The 22,480-nt window shown below is 42.0% G+C and overlaps 1 long non-coding RNA gene across 1 annotated transcript; it reads left to right on the top strand.

Moving 5' to 3' along the window:
* The first annotated feature begins 14,733 nt into the window (after positions 1–14,733).
* On the top strand, positions 14,734–17,121 carry LOC119322611. The gene is made up of 2 exons (XR_005155722.1): positions 14,734–14,804; positions 16,644–17,121. It is a non-coding gene; the product is annotated as an uncharacterized LOC119322611 (long non-coding RNA).
* Positions 17,122–22,480: the final 5,359 nt, after the last annotated feature.

Raw genomic sequence — 22,480 nt, forward strand, 5'->3', positions numbered from 1 at the left:
ATAGGTGTTTTGATATGCTCCTCTTCCCCTTCAAATTTTCTTAGGATGACGCGGTTAGATTTCCGATCGTTGGTTCTCAGCTCTTTTCATCTGGTGCATTTCTCGTCAAGTTGACTCGACCCTCTTGGTATTTTGCAATATCAATCCTCAGTTCTTTCTCGGACGGGGAAGCAATGTCGTCTGAAGAGAGACAATGTCGTCCTCAGTTGTTTTCTTTTTCCCACCCGCCCACCTTTTTCTTCTCAAAGCCGGAGTACGTAATCGAGTATCCATCCTACTCGTGTGAATCCTTTGCATTCTTTCCTCAATTATTTCAATAGGTGTTTTTCTCTTAAAGTTATTCGTCGTTTTCCCCTTCCAAGTTGCCTTTGTTTTTTCCCGCTCTCCCACCCCTTTTATTTCTGGAGTCTGAGTCTCTTTCGAGCATCAATTTCACTCGTGTGGAGCCTCGTCAGTCTTCCCTCAATTATCTCAACCGACAAATTCTCGTTTCATTCGACATTCTTCATCGCCTTTTCCTTTTCGGTGGACTCAATTCAAGTTTTTTGGATTGATCATATTCTTTGCCTTGGCTTAGATGTTTCCCCTTGCTCATTCGCCTCTCGCCATTTAATCGTTCCGTAGTGCAGAAGACATCTCAGGAGATTCGTTTGTGTTCCAATTAATTCGAGGTTGTCACCTCATTCAAATATTTCAATTTTTCTGGTGCATCATCTATCTCTTCAAAAATCCTTTTTTAACGGTGTTTTCTTTTAGTGGGCCCTAACCCACATGTATTTTCCCAGGATCTTACCTGACTCTTCTAATTATTCCGGAGTCGCATGCCTTCTCTAAGATCACTGTCAAATTCTTTTCATCTTTGGTTCAACCCTTCCTCTTTTCATTCTCCCGGAGTATCTCAGTAATTTTGGTGGTGTTTCTCGTCGTCATTTGAAGATCGAAGAAGAGTTTCTCTTAAATTTTCTCCATTCTCCCGAAGATTCGCGGCTCTAGTTTCTTGTTATCCTCTCGAATTATTCCGTTTGTCAAAAATTCTTTCCTTGCCCATCCGGAGTATTTCAGAAATTGTTTTTCTGTTTCATTGCACCGAAGGACATCATTCCAGAAGAATTCTACGCCCTCACATTCCAGCTATCGTTATCCAATTATCCCGGTGCATCTGTCAAGTATTCTTTAATCATCTCGTTATCTCTTCCTTCTTTTGCATCTAGATCCCCTCAAGCATATTTGTTCTTCTAATTCTTCCCGGTGATTCATTCTCTATCATCAGTCAGTTTTTAATTCTTACGGTGGTTCCTTTCAGTATTCCTCTTTCTTTGTCACCATATCAATTCATTCATTCTTTGCAATCCTACCGGTGGTTCATGAAGACTTTATCAAGTTTTGGGTTATATCCCCCTTAATCCTTTTCAACAAGAATAAGTAGTATGCAAAATCCATTGCTTCTCATCAATTTAATTGGTGGAGGATAAGCATAACATAATTCTTATTCTTCTTTCGTCAAGTTGATTAATCCCTTCCTTCGGAGTTTGTTCTAGATGAATAAATTCTAGTTCCAAGTGTTTTCATCTTTTCTTTTCCAGAGTTCAAAATTTCGTCGGCCATCTCGTCGGAACCTCCATCTAAATCACCGCAAGGCTGGAATATTATTCTTTTCATTATTCAATTCTATCTTGTCATCCTTTTGTCACCGGAGTTCTTCATGATTTAAATCATTCTTCAAGATTTCATCAAGATTCTTATTGGAGGAGCTCAATTATTATTCTTCTTGCATCTCGAAGTGCAATTAATTCTCCGTATTCTTTAGAAGTGGAGTTTTGCATTTCTTTGTTCTTCTCAGCTATTCAAGCATTCAATTGTGGCATAAAAGTGGGTTTGGACAGGTCATGACTTTAGTTAATGTTGGTCCCGCTATTTTGGAAGAGTGTCAACTTTGCATGCATGTGGACCGCATTGAGAATATGTTTTGTGATAGCTATATTGTTGAATTTTCTTATGATCCTACATGTGCTTATTATGAGAGAGTAAAATATGGTTGTAGAAATTTTCATGTTACTAATTTACCTCTGTTCATGTTGAGATTGCTATTGTCTCTTTCTTCTTCCTTGCATATTCTAGTTTTTGCTTGCCTTGATAATTTGTTTGCTTATAAAATTCCTATTCATAGGAAGTATGTTAGACTTTGATGTGTTTGTCACGTGTTTTATGATGCTCTCTTTGTGCTTGAATTCTTCTCTTTTATGTGAGCATCATTGAAATTATCAATGCCTAGCTAAAAGGCTTTAAAGAAAAGTGCTTGTTGGGAGACAACCCAATATTTTTCCTTGTTATTTTACAATAAATAAATCATCTAGCCTCTGGTTAGATGTGTTTTTGTGTTTTAATTAGTGTGTGTGCCAAGTAAGACCTTTGGGCTGGCTTACGGTGATAGTTGTTTTGATCTTGCTGAAAAGCAGAAACTTTTGCACCCGGAAAAATAATTTTTATAATTCACATAAGGGTGATTTTGATATGATTATTTTTGCACAAGATTGGTATACAAATTTCCCTGGTTTTCCTAATTTTTCAGAATTTTCGTAGTTACAGAAGTATTCGAGAGTTACAGATTGCAACCGACTGTTCTGTTTTTGATAGATTCTGTTTCCCATGTGTTGTTTGCTTACTTTGATGAATCTATGGATAGTATCGGGGGGTATGAACCATGGAAAAGTTGGAATACATTAGATATTACACCAATATAAATAAATATTGAGTTCACAACAGTAACAAAAGTGGTGATTTTTTTCTTATACTAACGGAGCTTATGAGATTTTCCGTTGAGTTTTGTGTTGTGAAGTTTTCAAGTTTTGGGTAAGGATTTGATGGACTATGGAATAAGGAGTGGCAAGAGCCTAAGCTTGGGGATGCCCAAGGCACCCCAAGGTAATATTCATGGACAACCAAGAGCCTAAGCTTGGGGATGCCCCGGAAGGCATCCCCTCTTTCGTCTTTGTCTATCGGTAACTTCACTTGAGGCTATATTTTTATTGACCACATGATATGTGTTATGCTTGGAGCGTCTTGTATGATTTGAGTATTTGCTTTTTAGTTTGCCACAATCATCCTTGCTGTACACACTTTTTGTGAGGGACACGGATGAATCATGATTTATTAGAATACTCTAAGTGCTTCACTTATATCTTTTGAGCTAGGCAATATTGCTCTAGTGCTTCACTTATATCTTTTTAGAGCACGGCGATGGTTTTATTTTATAGAAATTTTTGAACTCTCATGCTTCACTTATATTATTTTGATAGTCTTTTTAAACAGCATGGTAATTTGCTTTGGTTATAAATTTAGTACTAATATGATAGGCATCCAAGAAAGGTATAATAAAAACTTTCATATAAAGTGCATTGAATACTATGAGAAGTTTGATTCCTTATGATTGTTTTGAGATATAAAGATGGTGATATTAGAATCATGCTAGTTGGTAATTGTGAATTGGAGAAATACTTGTGTTAAGGTTTGTGATTCCCGTGGCATGCACGTATGGTGAACCGTTATGTGATAAAGTCGGAGCATGATTTATTTATTGATTGTCTTCCTTATGAGTGGCGGTCGGGGATGAGCGATGGTCTTTTCCTGCCAATCTATCGCCCTAGGAGCATGTGCATTGTACTTTGTTTCAATAACTAACAAATTTTTGCAATAAGTATGTGAGTTCTTCATGACTAATGTTGAGTCCATGGATTATACGCACTCTCACCCTTCCACCGTTGCTAGCCTCTCTAGTACCATGCAACATTCGCCGGTACCATACACCCACCATATACCTTCCTCAAAACATCCACCATACCTACCTATTATTGCATTTCCATAGCCATTCCAAGATATATTGCCATGCAAATTTCCACCGTTCAGTTTATTATGACACGCTTCATCATTGTCATATTGCTTTGCATGATCATGTAGTTGACATCGTAGTTGTGGCAAAGCCACCATTCATAATTCTTTCATACATTTCACTCTTGAGACATTGCACATCCCAGTACACCACCAGAGGCATTCTTATAGAGTCATATTTTGTTTAAGTATTGAGTTATAATTCTTGAGTTGTAAATAAATAAAAGTGTGATGATTTTCATTATTAGAGCATTGTCCCATGTGAGGAAAGGATGATGGATACAATGATTCCCCCACAAGTTGGGATGACACTCCGGACAAAAAAAAGAGGCAAAAAAAAAGAGAGAAGGCCCAAAATAAAAAAAATAGAGAAAAGAGAGAAGGGCAATGTTACTATCCTTTTACCACACTTGTGCTTCAAAGTAGCACCATAATCTTCATGATAGAGAGTCTCCTATTTTGTCACTTTCATATACTGCTGGGAATTTTTCATTATACTATTGCCCTTCCGATGAAGCGTGAGTAGTTTACCTTAGACCTAGGGGTACATAGTTAGTAGCTAGATGGCTTGTTCTCTCTCTTCGATTCGCAATACCATGTTCTGCTCGATGTTCTTGGATATCTATCTGATGTATTCTTCTTTTGCGGTGTGTTTGTCGAGATCCGATGAATTGTGGATTTATGATCAACTTATCTATGCTATTATTTGATTCTTCTCTGAATTTTTATATGCATGATTTGATATCTTTGTAATTCTCTTGGAACTATCGGTTTAGTTTGGCCAACTAGATTGGTTTTTATTCCAATGGGAGAAGTGCTTAGCATTGGGTTCAATCTTGCAGTGTCCTGTCCCAGTGATACTAGGGGCAACAAGGCACATATTGTATTGTTGCCATCGGGGATAAAAAAATGGGGTTTACATCATATTGCTTGACTTTATTCCTCTACATCAAGTCTTCTTACTTAATGCATTACTCTATTCTTCGTGAACTTAATACTCTAGATGCAGGCAAGAGTCGGTCGATGTGTGGAGTAATAGTAGTAGATGCAGGCAGGAGCCGGTCTACTTGACACGAACATGATACCTATATTTCATAATCATTGCCTTAGATATCGTCATAACTTTGCACTTTTCTATCAATTGCTCGACAGTAATTTGTTCACCCACCGTATTATTTGCTATTTTAAGAGAAGCCTCTAGTGAAACCTATGGTCCCCCGGTCTATTTTCCATCATACAAGTTTCCGATCTACTATTTTGCAATCTTTTAATTTCAGATCTATAAACCAAAAATATTTACTTTATCTTTTGTTTAGTTTCATCTATCTCTATCAGATCTCACTTTTGCAAGTGACTGTGAAGGGATTGACAACCCCTTTATCGCGTTGGGTGCAAGTTGTTTGATTGTTTGTGCAGGTATTAGTGATTTGTGCGTTGTCTCCCACTGGATTGATACCTTGGTTCTCTAACTGAGGGACATACTTATCTTTACTTTGCTGCATCACCCTTTCCTCTTCAAGGGAAAACCAACGCAAGCTCAAGAAGTAGCAACCGACAAGTTTCCGACAAGCGTAGGGTATAAAAATCATGCAAAGATAGAATAAAACAAGGGAGATAGCATACACACATTCATCAACACCAAGTTATATTACACCAGAAGCCAAATGTAGTTCTAACGTAAGATGAATTTGTCTTTCACATGGACTACATTGGCGGCGAGATGATGCAAGGAAATTAGTGCATGTGCTGGCCTTCTGTTCTATACATTTGGCCAACCCTTTCGGTGATGGGTGCGACGAGCTCTTCGACGGCCTTGGTGTCAGCTCCCTTCGGCAAGCTGGCGAAGACCTTGGTGAGGTCAATTCCAGGATTTCGGTGCACCACTTTGACGAGCACGCTGAAGAGGACGTCCTGGCAAAGCCTGCAGGATTCACTGACAAGATATGCATCTTGAGTTTTGTGGTGCTTCTCCAATGCGTTGACAAGACTTTCAAAGAATAAAGTGAGTCTGGAGCTTGCAGCATACCTTTCATTGGTAGAGAAGCGGTATTCCGACAAGCCCATGGCAGATAGCCGTGCAGTGAGGTTATCCGCAATTGCCACAAGACGGTGAGTTCAAAGCTTGTAGGTTCCTTTGAGCTCGTTGAAAGTGTTTGTAGCACTCTCAAGCAAATCCTTCTCGTTCTGGAGGCCCTTCATCAAGATCTTCTCCCGCTCTTCGGCACCCTCAAGAGATTATTCCAAGGAAATCAGCCTCAGTTTGAGGTCATCAATAATGTCCTTAGCCTTGGCGAGTTCTTGGTTCTTGGCGGATATTGAGGTTTGCAGCTCTGCTAAGGCATGAGCCGTCTTTTCTCTATCTTCTTTGAGCGTCGAGACTTCCTTGTTGTTGACGGCAAGTTCTTCCTCAAGTTTCTTCACCTTGCCCTCCAGTACATTCTTGGTGGTCTCTGCAGTTCAGCAGCATTGATGACCTCTTGAATCTTGCTGGCATTATCCGCATCTTGAGCTTTGATTGCCTCTTTGTGCTTCCGCTCGAGTTCTTGAGATTGCTGCACAAGGAGGGCTTGGACTTCTTCATCCTTGCTGCAAAGCTTGGCGGCAAGCACTTCTTCATGAGGGCAAGGATTATCTTGCGCTTGTTCAACTTCGCATTGGTTGCTGCTATCCTTTGCGCGGCCTCTTCTTGTGCCTTGTCGGCTTTGGCCTTCGCTAAGGCATGTTTTTCCCACTCGATGGCGAGCTCCCTCTGGCGGTCCTTCAAATATTGGAGGCACTCTGCATACCAGATCTGCGTCTCCTCTACATGCTTCTGGAACTCCTCCTCTGCCTTGCCGATAACATCCGCCATGGAGTCCAAGCTTTCTGTTCGGCTGCGGTAGTGTGCTTGGAGTTTCTTGAGTTATCGTCCATGGCCTTGACGAGTTGCTCTTCTTTGGATCTACCGCTGATGCATGGTTCATCAACAACTTCAAGCCCAACAACAATGATGACCTTTTCATCAAAAAATTCTCCTTCATTGGGCGTGTCAACGCTTGATGTCCAAGGGATGCTGACAAACATGTTGTCACAAATCTTCAAATACCACGTTGCGCGTCGGCTGAGTTAAAGCAACGAGGAGGGATAAGAGCTAGCTGTAGCACGGACTCCAAAAAAATCGGTGTCAGATGGGACTCGTACTGCTTTGTACTCTACCATTGTACTGCTCCTACTACCCTACACTACTAATATGAGGCCATCCAACCGTGTCCCAACAAAAGACTGCGGACACCGCTTATTCGTTGATATTTAAATTTGTTTTCACACATCAAAATATCCCTGAAAACAACAACACAGCAAAATGTCGCGGTGACTGAGGAATTTGAATGTGCTGGGCAGGGTGGGGCTGGAAGTTACTTGGGACATAAGGGGAATTTTGTAGGGCAGGGATTCGACACCGAGATATTTCTATTCAAAACACAAAGGCTTGGTGTTTTTTTTGCAAAATATAGAGGCTCGGATTTTGGCGCCAAACTAGAAGTTTTGCAAATATTTGTCATCATTTATTCCCAAATAAGGTGCACCGGAATGCACACCCACCACACCAACCTCATGTGGTTGCCTGGTGGCGTGTGACGTGAATGCTTGTTTCTGGCGCATGCCACCTCAATACTAGTACTATTATAGTACATTAACAATGTGTATGAAAAAATAGACATCAAAAGATATATTTAAAAATTATTAATCAGGTATTTAAAAAATGTTAAACATGTATACAAAAATATTCCTGGTGTATGAAAAACATCTACAAGGTGTATGGAAATAAGTAGACATAAAACAATATTAATTATGTATTTGAGAATGCTCAAAAGGTTATAAATATGTTTTATATCTATACCAAAAATGTATAATGTGTATGAAAAAGAGAATATGCATGAAAAACATATATTTGAAAAAAATGTTAATCCTGTATTATAAAATATTCAATGTGTACAAAAAAAGCTTTAGTTGTATATCAACAATGTTTCATGTATTTGAAAATGTAAACATGTAAAAAAATATTCCTATTTTCTACGACAAGAAAAGGAAAAACCCGACCATGCAAAAAAACAGAGAAAGATGAAAACCAATGAAAACCGAGAAAGAAACAAAAAAAATATCAAAATAAAACCTAAAGAGAAAAATAAAAGAAAATCAATGTAAAAGAATGGAATGATGAAAACCAAGAAAAACACAAAGAAAAAGAATGAAGAAAACCGATTAGGAAACTAAGAAAAACAAAGAAAACAGAAGACAATTAAAAACAAAAAAAGCAAAGTAAACAAACAAAAACGAAAAATGGGAAAAGAAACATAAGTGACCAAGAAAGAAACAAAGAAAACCGATAAAAAGCTAAGTAGACAGAAAGAACCGAAAAGCCAAGGGAAGAAATAAAGAAAAATGAAAAAAAAAATTACAACAACAAACACACCAAATAGTGAGCGTGAACGGATGCTATAAGTTCATTCGATAAGGGTTTTCGAGAGCCTGCGACCATGTATGTTTTCAACCCACTAGGATAGAGGCACAAAGTTCGAGCCTTCCGCAAATAGTCATGGATTGGGCCTGTGGGTGGCTAGGACCTGCGCTGGGCCCATACGAGACATCATGTGTCATGCATGAGGTCATCATCATTTGACTATTTAATTTGACGTCCAATTTTGGTAGTGATTTAATGGCCTTGCCTGATTCGTTTAACCTTACACCTTTTTTGGTACTAATTAATGGCCCGCCAGTTGGAATTGCCGGTGTCATATTAAAATCTACCATTTCTAGAAGCAAACACACCATAAGATCAATTTTTTTAATAGTTTCCAACTTTCTCTTATACTAATATAAATTCATACGTATAATGCACATTCATATTTGGTAAAATATATTTTTTGTGTGATATTTGGTAAAATATTAATTGTACGATGATATTAGGTAATATATTAATTGCACGATAATTACGTGATTATCACTTATGTTGATATTTTGTATAATATTTATTGCATGCTAAACATATTGAGCACTAGATTTTGAAGCAATTTAGGTCGTTGGATTGAAAATAAATTGATGGCTAAGATTAGATGGATTGCCTTTGGGTCTTTTTATTTTGATGATATAGATAATAGACTAGTGTAACCAACGTTTTTTGTCTCATGGGCTAGGTCAGGTTCGGGTTGGGCTTTCAAACTCCCGACCTAAATGAAACCTAAGCCCAGCCTGTTATGAAACATCAGAATAATGGTGTCTCCTATAAAAACATATTAATTGCCTAGAAAGTAAAAACATATTAATTTATTATTTTTTTAAATAAAAACTACACTATAATGATTATATTTTAGAAAAGGAAATTCTAGTGCGAAGGTGTTCGTGTAGATACATCAACACGTGATGTTGCCATTGTCGTATGGTCAGCTATGGAGGTCTCGTGTGTGCAGCATGCCAACTAGCGTGGATCTAGTCAGCGGGGGGAAGGGAAATTTGTGGACTCGCCACACACTATTGTTTCCCTGGAGCGGGTATAACATCCATTCCTCGCACCCATAGCTCTTCTCCTCGCCCTTGCCCCAACCTCCATTGCCTCTAGATCGCGCCGCGGAAGCACACCACTGATGCAGTTCCAGCAAGGAATCAAGACCGAGTAACGGCACCAATCCTCGTTGCCTATGGATCCATCATCTCTGATAGAGCATCAAGCATATGTGACCACCCAATTCAGCCTAGCCTCCCGCTATGGCTGCATGCAATCAAAGTCGGCTTTGATAGGATATCAAGCCCATGCAATGATGTGTTCGTCAAGGTCGAGGTATGAGTTGCGATACTCCATTTTTCATGTGATTTGAGGTATGGAGGAGGCGCATGGCGCATGCTTGATTTATGGGGCAAAAAGAGAAGGCGAGGTTTGGATGGGGAGGCTAGGCCTGCAGAGATTAGGTGATTTTGGGAGAGGTTACGGTGTTGTGGAATGTTGAATCTTTGGTGGGTATGTTCGGTGCGCATATTGATAGATCCATAACAAGGGGTGAATTTTGGTTTGTCTAGTTGCACATTTTCCAAATTTTGAGTTGATGGAGAGACGAAGGTGGTGGGAAGTTGATGCACCTGAATGTCACACATGCACAACTAACAATATGCAACTGGTTAGATTGCATGTCAGGACGATCGTTTTTACAGGACATGAACCGCTTGTGATGTTCCTTTTGTTAGCGGGCCACATGTTTCATCAGTTTATGTCTATTGTAGTATGGCAGCATAGTACATGTGTGGATGTTTAATGCACCAGATTTTGTTGATGTTTACATTCTGTAGGGGACACCTTTCACACCATGAGGTGGCTTGATTTGGTGACTTTATGTGACAGACTTTAGCCATCTATAATGATAGCTTGTTCCCAGCCGCCAATGTGTTGTTCTTTTACCACTTGTGTTGCCATAGATGATAATGTGGCCACCATGATCGTTATAATAAAATGCCATGTTCTTTATTATGCAGTTGCCATTACTCTTTTCAATTTTACCACATATGCTTATAATTTGTCCTTGCTGTTTATGGAATTGAAAATGTGTATACCAACTTGACAGGATGACAAGCTTTTATACTATATATCATGTTTTTATCTTAACAATTTACCACAATGAATTTTTTGCTCATGGTTTCCTTGTTTTCGTTTTTCATGTAGGGCCTATGGCAAAAAAACAAAACACAGACTCAACATCCACATCCCCTAGCATTCGTCCATTGGAAACCTGATAACAAGTTAGTTTCTTTTCTCACCCTTATTTATTGCTATGACAATAGATACTTGCCCAATTACGCGGCCTGTTTCATGCTTCCACGCTCTTTGACGCGTTCATTTGGGTCCATGTATAGCAGACTATTGCAGTGTAATGTTGTAGCACGCACATTCTTGCGCTAGTGGAGTATTTTTAAAAAAATGATTTTTAGGTATTTTAGGCTTTTATTAGGCTTCCAGCTAGCTCAGAATCTTGTTGCCTTGTGCTCTGGGTAGAAACTATAGCCCAAACCTAACCTAACCGTTGGGTTTTCAAGTTAGGTGCAACAAATGTAAGAATGAGAATGACACTATTCTCTTCATATCTCCGGATATTTCACATCAGAATCTTCAATCGCACTTCTGTCTCGAGTAACAAAATAAGGACACCCAACCTTGGATGTTTCAATCGACCCGTGGCCCAAGCGGCGCCCTTTCTGGAAAAAAGACCTCAACCTATCCGCGTCTAGGTTTGGAGACATATGCTTGTAGAACATCTAACATGTACAACTGATCCAGGTTGGGCAAAAGTTTTATGAACTAAAGATTCTTTCCTAAGGTATTATGTAACTTTTGCATCATATAAACATATATAGATTTGCCAAAGCCATAGTACCCGAGGACGAACCTAAAACCTATCCGTGATTGGGGTTGGATCTTCCTATCTAACCTACTCGATAGTGCGTGTTTACATATCATTGCTTTTTTCAACCTTCCTCAAAACGTTAGAGTAGAATTTGGGGCCAAGACCATAGGCTAGATCACAAACCACCAAGGGTGTGGGTCCACCCATGATCCCCACCAATGTATGCAATTGGTACTATGTTACTTCACTCACATCCTTGCCAACCTCATCTTACTCTACTTTTTTTGTTTTGTTATGACTTATGAATTTTTGAAATTACAACTGGTAACTATTACAAAACCTAATATAATATAAATATATCAAAGGTACTATATACTAAACATAACTAGTCAGTTTAAACATGGTGGCCCACCAATCGTAGGCAATGTCACGCATTGCAACGTTAACCACATTTTGCACCATCATATAGTCTCGGAATTTGCAGAAACCCTACATATCTCCTCCCCTTTGTGCTGCCACCCTCATCCCACCCATTTCCTCATTTGGGGAAACCCTAGCATATCGCATCCCCTTCGTGCCACCACCCTTATCCCACCCATTGCCACATCAAGTGATGTTTATAAAATGTCATAGTAACTAATCAATGTTACATGTGAAACATAATAACTATACAAACTGAAAGGGGGTTTATGTTTTTCTGCTGCCATTAGATACACTCATCGTTCCTCCTAGCCCACCCATGCTTTATCTCTGCACTTTGACTCGTCTCCTTGCCTCCTTGTCACTGCTTCCTATGCGTACCCATCTAGCACTATGTCTATCACAAGGGACACCTCCCTAGCGGTCTATGTTGCTATTGTGTCCTTTTATGTCAACGGTCTTTCATTGAACAAACATATGACCGGGAATGATTATCTATTCACTTCAACATAGATCCATCACCGCCTCTTTCTAATCAAATATTTTCATTCTAGACCCACCACTGTGCCATGACCTCTCACCACTCTAACAATATACCTCATACGCCTACATGCCCATCCACATCCTCCATGATGATAGACGCCTTGCTTTGTTGTTCCCGCTTTCCCCCGCATTGACCATTGATGTTGAAACTTATGACCTAAACTGTAAACCTTGTAAAAGAATCATTGAAGGGTCTATGATCACTGTACCTAAAACGACAATTGTCCATCAATTTTACATATGGTGAGTATTCAGGAATTTGATTTTGTTTCTATTTCTGAACTAGGCAATAGAGATCTTTTACAAGACATCAAAATAGTAAGGACTGCTTATTTTTCACATCCAAAGGTTCAAATCAATCAATACAAATTCCTATTGTCGGTAGTATTTGTTTCCTCGAGGAATTTTTTGCATAGGCTAAAAAATTCGGGATCTCTCTTGCCCTTGTGTCATACCCACATCATGCACAACAGAGCGGCAAGGTATTGCGGCAGGTTGATGGGATGGTGACCGGTTGTGTGTATCCATACATCGCCCTTCTCATTACAAACCCAACCACTCATTACCCTTTATAGTACAGTGACTTGAGTTGAGATCAAGCAAGGGCGGAGATCAATTTGGGGTGGGGTTGCATCAAGGTGCTGGTAGTTCTAGCACAACTCACCCCGGCAGTAGCGGTCGAGGAGCTGGAACCTCTCACTTAGGAAAGGAAGTCAGGTGAGCTACAATAACCCGACTTTCCTTCCCTCTAGTGTCGTTAAGAATAATTATTTCAAATTTTAAAAGACTGATTTCAACTTTCGAGCCATTCATTTCATTTTTTATCATGCCAATTTCAATTTTTTTTCAAATGGTCTATCTCAATTTCAAAAGCGTTTCGCCTTGCTTTCCCCTTTTTACACAAGGAGAGCACGGTCTTACTGAGATATTTTTTTAGATGATTCTTTTTTTGGGGAGAAGTTGTGGTTGCTCCTTGGTGTCCCTAGACCTTCATGAGCAGTAAATTCAAAAAAATTGAATGAATAATGAAAAGAATTTGAAATTTCGTGACATCTCAAACGTTTTGGTGCTTGCAAATTTTCGTCGAGAAATATCATCTGATGAGCTCTACACACGAGAAAAAAACGGTGTTCAAAAGGTGCTCAAAATTTGGAGTGAAATATTTTTCTTTTGTAGAGCTCTTCGAATATTTTTTCCTATATGCAATCTTGCAAACACATACAAAGTTTGAGCGTATTTGATTCAGGAAATTTCAGTTTTTTATTTTTTTTCTATTTTTTATTATATTGGCCATTAGGGTGTAGGACACACAGGAGCTAAAAAAATGAAAAATGTGAAAGAATATATAATTGCCTTGTTACATAAATGGAATAGTCATGCGAAAAATGAATCATGTGAAAAATATAGTCTTTACTAGTCTTGTTTTCGTCTTCACTAGTCTTATTTCCGTGTTTTAGCTCCTGAAAAGAAACATGCACGAGGATGTCATGTTTCGAACAGGCATGAAACGCTCGCTCCCTTCTCCCTTCAACAAAACTGCGCGAAACAAGACCAGTGAAGATGGAAACAAGACTAGTGTAGACGTATATTTTTTCACATGATTCATTTTTCACATGAATATTCGATTTTTTTAAGTAGCCAGTTATATAAAATTTTCACATGATTCATTTTTTAGCACACATGCCCAAATAGCTAGGCAAAAACGAAAATAAGAGTAGTAAAGACTGAAGACGTACTCCTCCTGGATCTGTAGCCATCCGTGGAAAGAAACACTTGAAACCCTCTGTCTCTGTGCTTTTCTTTCCTTTTGAACCCCTCCCCTTTCCTCCCAACCACTATATATATAAAGCGAATACCCTCGCGTTCCATTTCGCAGATCTAAAATCGCCCCGCCGCCACTTCCAGCGGAACGACGACGTCCTTCCAGGTAGCACAGATGTCCATCTCTCGTTTTATACATGCCAACGATCCTAGCTTCCTAGATCTCGTAGCGCTCATATACGTGTTTTGCTTGTGTCTGCTGTCAAGGTATAGGAACGGAGAGCAACGTCGTCGTCAATGGGCATGCTGTTCGGCCACCAAGCGGGGAGGCGCACCCCGGCGTGGCTGGGGCCGCTGCTTGGCGCGGAGTTCTTCAAGCCGTGCGCCGAACACCCCTATCTGGTCAAGAACGAGTGCAACCATTACTGCCTCGACTGCGCGGGCGACGCCGACGCCGTCTGCTGCACCCTGTGCGTCTCCGCCCACCGCAACCACCACGTCGTCCAGGTACGTAACGCGTATACGCTAGAGCATACTTACGTCTCCGGCAAGCGCTAACGACGGCGGCGGCCGCCGCGCTGTGGATGGATGCAATTGCAGATACGGAAGTCGTCGTACCGTGAAGTGATCCGGGTGGCGGAGCTGAAGGCGGTGGCTGACATCTCGCTGGTGCAGACGTACGTCATCAACTACGACAGGGTGGTGTTTCTGAACCGGCGGCCGCAGGCGCCGCAGCACGGCGTCAAGTGCGTCGGCCCCGCCGGGGCGTGCCGGGAGTGCGGCCGGGGACTCGTGGACGCCAACTTCCGTTTCTGCTCACTGAGCTGCAAGGTACATGCATGCACGCGTCCTCTCATAATTGCCTTCCATGTTTGTACGTTCGCTGTGAGGGCACCACATGGCTAAATACTGGAGTATCCATCAATTAATTGAAATCGATCTTTGAATTGGACGGACAAGATCCGACGTTAGAAGGTAAGTAAACTTTTTGTGAAACGTTCGCTTATCATTTTTGGAAAAAGAATACTAGTGGATACGGCCGGGGATGCTGATCTGATTGACGGCTTTGACGCCGCCCAGCTCACGCTGGGCTCGCACACTGCAGCCTCCAGGCTCCCACCTATTAGCTCGCACGCGATCTAGCCTGCGATCCGATCTGGTCCCGAGCACGACGGCCATGGCGCATGACCCATGTCTCGATCAACATGCCCTTGTCAACGGCCGGAGAGAGGCCAACATCACCATGTTAGACATGGCGGTGACGCCGGCGCCGACCGCCTCACGTCATTCCACAGCCGCAGCACAGTGTCCACCTCGGCGGCGTCATACCCTGTACATCCCCAGCTTCACGTCCACCGCGCGGCTAATGGTGTCATTACGCCAGTGCTCCGGCACCCAGTCCGCGAGCACCAAGAGGTCAACCTGGCCAAAGACTTCCTCCTCCATGGGCCAACCTCCAGGAGGAATGGCGCCGACAGAGGTCACGTCAGAGAGGCCCGTCACGTCGCAGGAGTGCATCAACTCCAGCGCTAGGTCCATGGTGCTAACCATGGGCGGGCTTTGTGGATCGGCGCCATGGTCGTAAAATCTCGCGACGCCAAGTCGCCAAGTCATTACCATTTGAAACATCACTTTTGTCTTGTCAAGCCTCCTCATCATGGATGTGAGTGATGGGGTGCATCGGTGTAGATGTCTGTTGAGCAAAATGTGAAAGGAATTGTGATACCACGAGTAATAATACTCATTAAAGTAGCCTTATATCTGTTTTTTGTCATATTTCCGCGGATGCAGAGCCATATATCACTACCAAATTAAATTTTAAAAGTCTCAATCTTTTTCCCGTGATGTATATCATATAAAAAAATTAATTCCTGGTGGGATACGATGGTTGCCGCGGTACCCAAAGGACATCAAGCCTCGGCGAAGCGGTACAACCCTACTCCCTCCGTCTTATAATGTAAGACGTTTTTTTACACTAGTGTAGTGTCAAAAAAGTCTTACATTATGAGACGAAGGGAGTATATATGATCTGAAATATTTGAAACGAGCGTAACCGGTGCATTTTCAACTGCACCGGGCTAATCACCTTGAGGTGGCCGCCCTGGCATTCGAGGATATCAAGCGGTGGCAGCTGACATGGCCGGGCTCATGCCACGGTGGGGGTTAGCTAGTTTTCTGCGACATTTTAGCTTACAGTCGGGTTTGCCAGCGAGTTCTCTTTAAAAATTCATCAACTTTGTACGTGTTATTTCATCCTTCTCTATGTGAAAAGGCAGTGCTCTTATCGGTTCCTCCACAAAAAGGAAAAAGAAAATAATTTGATTTATTCTTTTCTTTTATAAAAATAGCAAATGTTCAAGTATGGATGGACATCCACCCAAGTGATAAAACGCATTATATTCCTGGAGTAGTTTAGTTTTGTCTTATCTGCTTTAAACTTCTAGAAAACCATCTATCGCTTGTTATGACACCATGTATATCCACAGAAAAAACACCTTTTTCATTACTTTTATTTATTAATATACATATTCACTATCGCGTCTGGACATTCTCCAATGTGATAAAATGCAGTATATTCTTGGAGTAGTTTATGTTATGTCACATTTGCATGCACTAGCTAGCTAGTCTATATACTTCACTGATGCAAATTTATGTTTTCTTAATGTTCAGCTTGATGGAATGGTGTCAGATCCCAATTTGACATTCATGATTGATCCGAGGCGCAACCGGGGAAATTCGGGCTCAAACACAGAAGATGAAGGCGAGGACGATGATCTGCCGGGGCCTAGCGACCCTCCGCTGGGATGGATCAGCTACCGCCGCCGGCCCCGGAAGGGTGTCCCTGAACGGGCACCCTTCTATTGATCTTGGTTGTTTTTGGTCAGTTGTCACCAATTTCGACATTGTTTCCATTTCTGCGTCATTTCAAGAACAACAACGTTTTCATTAGAGACATGTTGATCTTTTCCCTCTCATGATCTAGAGATGGGAAAAAGACTGATATTTCCATTGGTTCAATAATGGTGAGGTAGCTGCCTCGAAGATACATTATGCATGTTGTAATGTCAGTGTCTCGTACTTATTTGAAATATTGTGGATGCTCTATTGCCATGGTCTTGGTATTTCTATTTTATAATGGATCCTATGATATCGTGTTTCATATTTTATTTCAGATAAAAATTATTTTGCACTTCAACTATTGTTTAATTTCTTGTTCAAAGAAAAATTGAGCTTAGTTTGCTGAGTCAGAATTGTCCTGCAGTCCAGCTCCCCTCCCCACGTCCGATATCCAGTTTGTACGAATAAATGCTTTAAAATGCAACAAATCTATTAAATTAACGCATATTGTTGTGGTCTAAACTTAACGAACGTTTTTTTAGCAATATGATCATTTACAATGGTGCAAAAAGGTAACGTATTTTCTTTTGCTTTCGCACAGATTACAAATAGTTATATTTTGTTACCAAAATCGACATTGAAATACTTGATGCTTTAGCTTATACGTAGGATTTAGTTTTGGAGTTTTGGACTTCTGTAAATATTCTTGCAAACTCCTCTCTTCTGGAAACCACCAGTGGGGCTAAAGTGCTCGAAGATGTGATAGTTGATATCACAAAGTGAGCCAAAAAAAAAAGGGAGATAATGGCCCAAAATAACATTTTAGGAAGAGCGGTTTTTTTACTTTCTTGTGATGTGACTCTAACTCTAGTAGTTCGTAAACTCATTTAATTATCTGTAATAATACAAATTCACAGTTCTTTAGTTTTTCTGTTTTTGAAAAAGATAGCTCTCACATTTCTTTTTTTTTTGTGGGGAGCTGTCACAGTTCTTTAGTTAATGAAGGACATTCTGAAATAGGTATATTCTTCTAGCACTGCTAGCTTTTGGTTGGTTATATGATGTTTTGTTCCATATAAGTTGCACCACCAAAGGTTCTTCCGTTCAGACATGGTTTTGCCGCTGGGATTTTAATTCGGTTTGTATATGGAAATTGAGTGATACTTAATCTACTGGATGCACACAAAAAGTATTCTACAATATCCTGACATAACACTTTTATTACTTATATAAAGGATGTTGGAGTACCCACCTCCTGGGGCATTGCGAGAGTGACTCCATGTTGTCCGTTTCACACACGCCTCCCGCCGATGCCTCCATGGCGTGCTCTATGTCCTCCAATCGTTGAGGCCGCCTCACACCCGACCAATTTTCCTCAAGCTCCATGATACATGGGTCGGGGGCGCGCTCAGGCCAGCTTTATGTGGTGCTTTTCATCGCCCCTACGTGCACCGTCTCGCGCACGGCGCGTGCCGCATGAGCTCCGGTCATCCATCGGCACCATTCGTGTCGTGCCAGGCTAGTTCGGCCAAATGAGACAGGTGCACACATGCGTCCGGGTCGGAGTTTTAAATGCTTGGCCTTGTCATGTGAGGGTCTTGGTTGGCCGCCTTTGTTTGCGTAAACCCAGATCGCCTTCCTACATGCTCGAGCGCTATGTGGCACTTTCACCCGTGTTATGCTTGCCCGGACCCTTATCTTCACGGCCCTGGTCAGTAGGCGCATATGGGGCGCTCTGCTGGGTAAACTATCTGGATGTTGCATGTTGCTAGGTGTTTAATGGAATGTAGCCTGTTGGTGCAACCGACTATTGCACGTTGTCTGGGATGGCTGGCCGGTGGAGTCTGCCTGTGTTGGGGTGGTCGGTTATGATGGTTGAGGCAGTTTGCCGTGGGGATGTGGTCGCTACTTAGTTTGCCAACTAGATTCATTCATCCATGTATCCCTTTTTTGCGGCATTCATGTATTCTTTATCGTCTTCTTGAACACGCTGACATGTTTTTTAGCCGGGTATGTGTCTATGTGCCAGGCGACGGTTCTGATGGTTGAGATCATTCTTCATGGCAGTGTGGTCGGGTGGCTGGTTCAGATGGTGCTGGTTTGGACGGGAAGCTTTTGTCTTGGCTACCTCTTGCTTCGTGCCCGGTGGGCTGGTGTGGGATGAGACATCTAAAGATCCTCCTATTTTCCCGCACTCGGCTTTGCCTTATCTGTACGTGGCTGGCTAGCATGTGGGACGTGCAATGTTAGTTGCCAATGCCAATTTTTCGATACACTTTCCCCTTCACCTAGGTGTTGCTGGCATGGGTGTGCCCATACATTGCGGTTGTTGGCGTTTGATATGCTAGTAAAATGTGCCGTCTACTCGGTCCTTTTATCACCCACTTGCTCTGCGGCTAGCCAATGTAATCCTTGTGGTCCTGCATGCCAGTGTGTGCATGAGGTTTACTTTGAGTTGGTGCATTTGATGTCGCTTGCTTCCCCATGTCCTTTTCGCACCACCCTTGCCTTCTCCTTCACGCTGACGTCCAATAAAGAAGGCAAGCTGCTTCCTCTTTCTTTATTTCATTGGAAACTGACGCTGTCCCGACTAGGGGGCCTCTCATCATGATGACCCGCCTTGGTGGGCTGGGGCCAAGGACCCCCACCTTAGTTCCATCCAGGGCCATTTTGGGTGGTCCATGAAGATTACAAGGAAGATCCAGAAGACTTGACGTATACTCCAAGACGTTGGATCCATGGAAAGCATGTCTCCTTATGACCCACAATGATAGGGGATCAATGGTAGTCCTCTCGATAAGTAAGAGTGTCAAACCCAACGGGGAGAAGAATGAATTGAAAAACGGTCTTAGCAAGGTATTCTCTGCAAGTGATGTGAAAGAGTAGTAAGAGATTGAAGGAAATATTCCCTAGAGGCAATAATAAAGTTATTATTTATTTCCTTATTTCATGATAAATGTTGATTATTCATGCTAGAATTGTATTAACCAGAAACATAATACATGTGTGAATACATAGACAAACAAAGTGTCACTAGTATGCCTCTACTTGACTAGCTCGTTGATCAAAGATGGTTATGTTTCTTAGCCATAGACATGAGTTTTCATTTGATTAACGGGATCACATCATTAGGAGAATGAAGTGATTGACTTGACCCATTCCGTTAGCTTAGCACTTGATCGTTTAGTATGTTGCTATTGCTTTCTTCATGACTTATACATGTTCCTATGACTATGAGATTATGCAACTCCCGTTTACCGGAGGAACAGTTTGTGTGCTACCAAACATCACAACATAACTGGGTGATTATAAAGGTGCTCTACAGGTGTCTCCGAAGGTACTTGTTGAGTTGGCGTATTTCGAGATTAGGATTTGTCACTCCGATTGTCGGAGAGGTATCTCTGGGCCCTCTCGGTAATGCACATCACTATAAGCCTTGCAAGCAATGTGACTAATGAGTTAGTTGCGGCATGATGCATTACGGAATGAGTAAAGAGACTTTCCAATAACGAGATTGAACTAGGTATTGAGATACCGACGATCGAATATCGGGCAAGTAACATACCGATGACAAAGGGAACAACATATGTTGTTATGCGGTTTGACCGATGAGCATCCAGGTTCCGCTATTGGTTATTGACCGGAGACGTGTCTCGGTCATGTCTACATAGTTCTCGAACCCATAGGGTCCGCACGCTTAAAGTTAGATGACGGTTATATTATGAGTTTATATGTTTTGATGTACCGAAGGTAGTTCGGAGTCCCGGATGTGATCACGGACATGACGAGGAGTCTCAAAATGGTCGAGACATGAAGATTGATATATTGGACGACTATATTTAGACACCGTAATGGTTCCGGGGGTTATCGGATATATACCAGAGTACCGGGGGGTTACTGGAACCCCCCGGAGGTTATTGGGCCTCATGGGCCCAAGTGGTGGTAGAGGAGAGGCGGCCAAGGGGCAGCTGTGCGCCCCTCCCCCCATGTCCTAATTGGACAAGGAGGGGGCGGCGCCCCCCCCCTTTCCTTCCCCCCTCTCTCTCCTTCCCTCTCCTCTCCTACTCCAACATGGAAGTGGGAGTCCTACTCTCGGTGGGAGTAGGACTCCTCATGGGGCGCGCCAAGGGTGGCCGGCCCCCTCCCCCTCCTCCACTCCTTTATATACGGGGAGGGAGGCACCCCCTTGAGACACAACAATTGATCCCTTGGATCTCTTAGCCATGTGCGGTGCCCCCCTCCACCATAATCCACCTCGATAATATCGTAGCGGTGCTTAGGCGAAGCCCTGCGTTGGTAGAACATCATCATCATCACCACGCCGTCGTGCTGACGGAACTCTCCCTCAAAGCTTGGCTGGATCGGAGTTCGAGGGACGTCATCGAGCTGAACGTGTGCTGAACTCGGAGGTGTCGTGCGTTCGGTACTTGATCGGTCGGATCGTGAAGACGTACAACTACATCAACCACGTTGTGCTAACGCTTCCGCTTTCGGTCTATGAGGGTATGTGGACACACTCTCCCCTCTCGTTGCTATGCATGACCATGATCTTGCGTGTGCGTAGGCTTTTTTTTTGAAATTACTACGTTCCCAACAGTGGCATCCGAGGCTGGTTTTATGCGTAGATGTTATATGCGCGAGTCGAACACAAGTGAGTTGTGGGCGATACAAGTCATACTGCTTACCAACATGTCATACTTTGGTTCGACGGTATTGTTGGATGAAGCGGCCCGAACCGACATTACGCGTATGCTTACGCAAGACTGGTTCTACCGACGTGCTTTGCACATATGTGGCTGGCGGGTGTCAGTTTCTCCAACTTTAGTTGAACCGAGTGTGGCTACGCCCGGTCCTTGAGAAGGTTAAAACAACACTAACTTGACGAACTATCATTGTGGTTTTGATGCGTAGGTAAGAACGGTTCTTGCTCAGCCTGTAGCAGCCACATAAAACATGCAACAATAAAGTAGAGGACGTCTAACTTGTTTTTGCAGGGCATGTTGTGATGTGATATGGTCAAGACGTGATAAGATATAAGTTGTTGTATGAGATGATCATGTTTTGTTGAAGTTATTGGCAAATGGCAGAAGCCTTATGGTTGTCTCTTTATTGCATAAGATGCAAGCGCCAAATAATTACTTTACTTTATCGCTATGCGATAGCAATAGTTGCAAGAGCAATAGTTGGCGAGACGACCATGTGACGACACATTGATATAGATCAAGATGATGGAGATCATGGTGTCGTGCCGGTGACGATAGAGATCATGACAGTACTTTGGAGATGGAGATCAAAGGCGCAAGATGATTATGGCCATATCATGTCACATATTTTGATTGCATATGATGTTTATCTATTATACATCATATTTTCTTAGTTCGACGGTAGCTTTATAAGATGATCCCTTACTAAAATTTCAAGGTATAAGTGTTCTCCCTGAGTATGCACCATTGCGAAAGTTCTTCGTGCTGAGACACCACGTGATGATCGGGTGTGATAGGCTCTACGTTCAAATACAACGGGTGCAAAACAGTTGCACACGCGGAATACTCAGGTTAAACTTGACGATCCTAGCATATACAGATATGGCCTCGGAACACTGAGACCGAAAGGTTGAGCGTGAATCATATAGTAGATATGATCAACATAGTGATGTTCACCATTGAAAA

This window comes from Triticum dicoccoides, chromosome 6B (genome assembly GCF_002162155.2).
Source record: "Triticum dicoccoides isolate Atlit2015 ecotype Zavitan chromosome 6B, WEW_v2.0, whole genome shotgun sequence".
NCBI lineage: Eukaryota > Viridiplantae > Streptophyta > Magnoliopsida > Poales > Poaceae > Triticum > Triticum dicoccoides.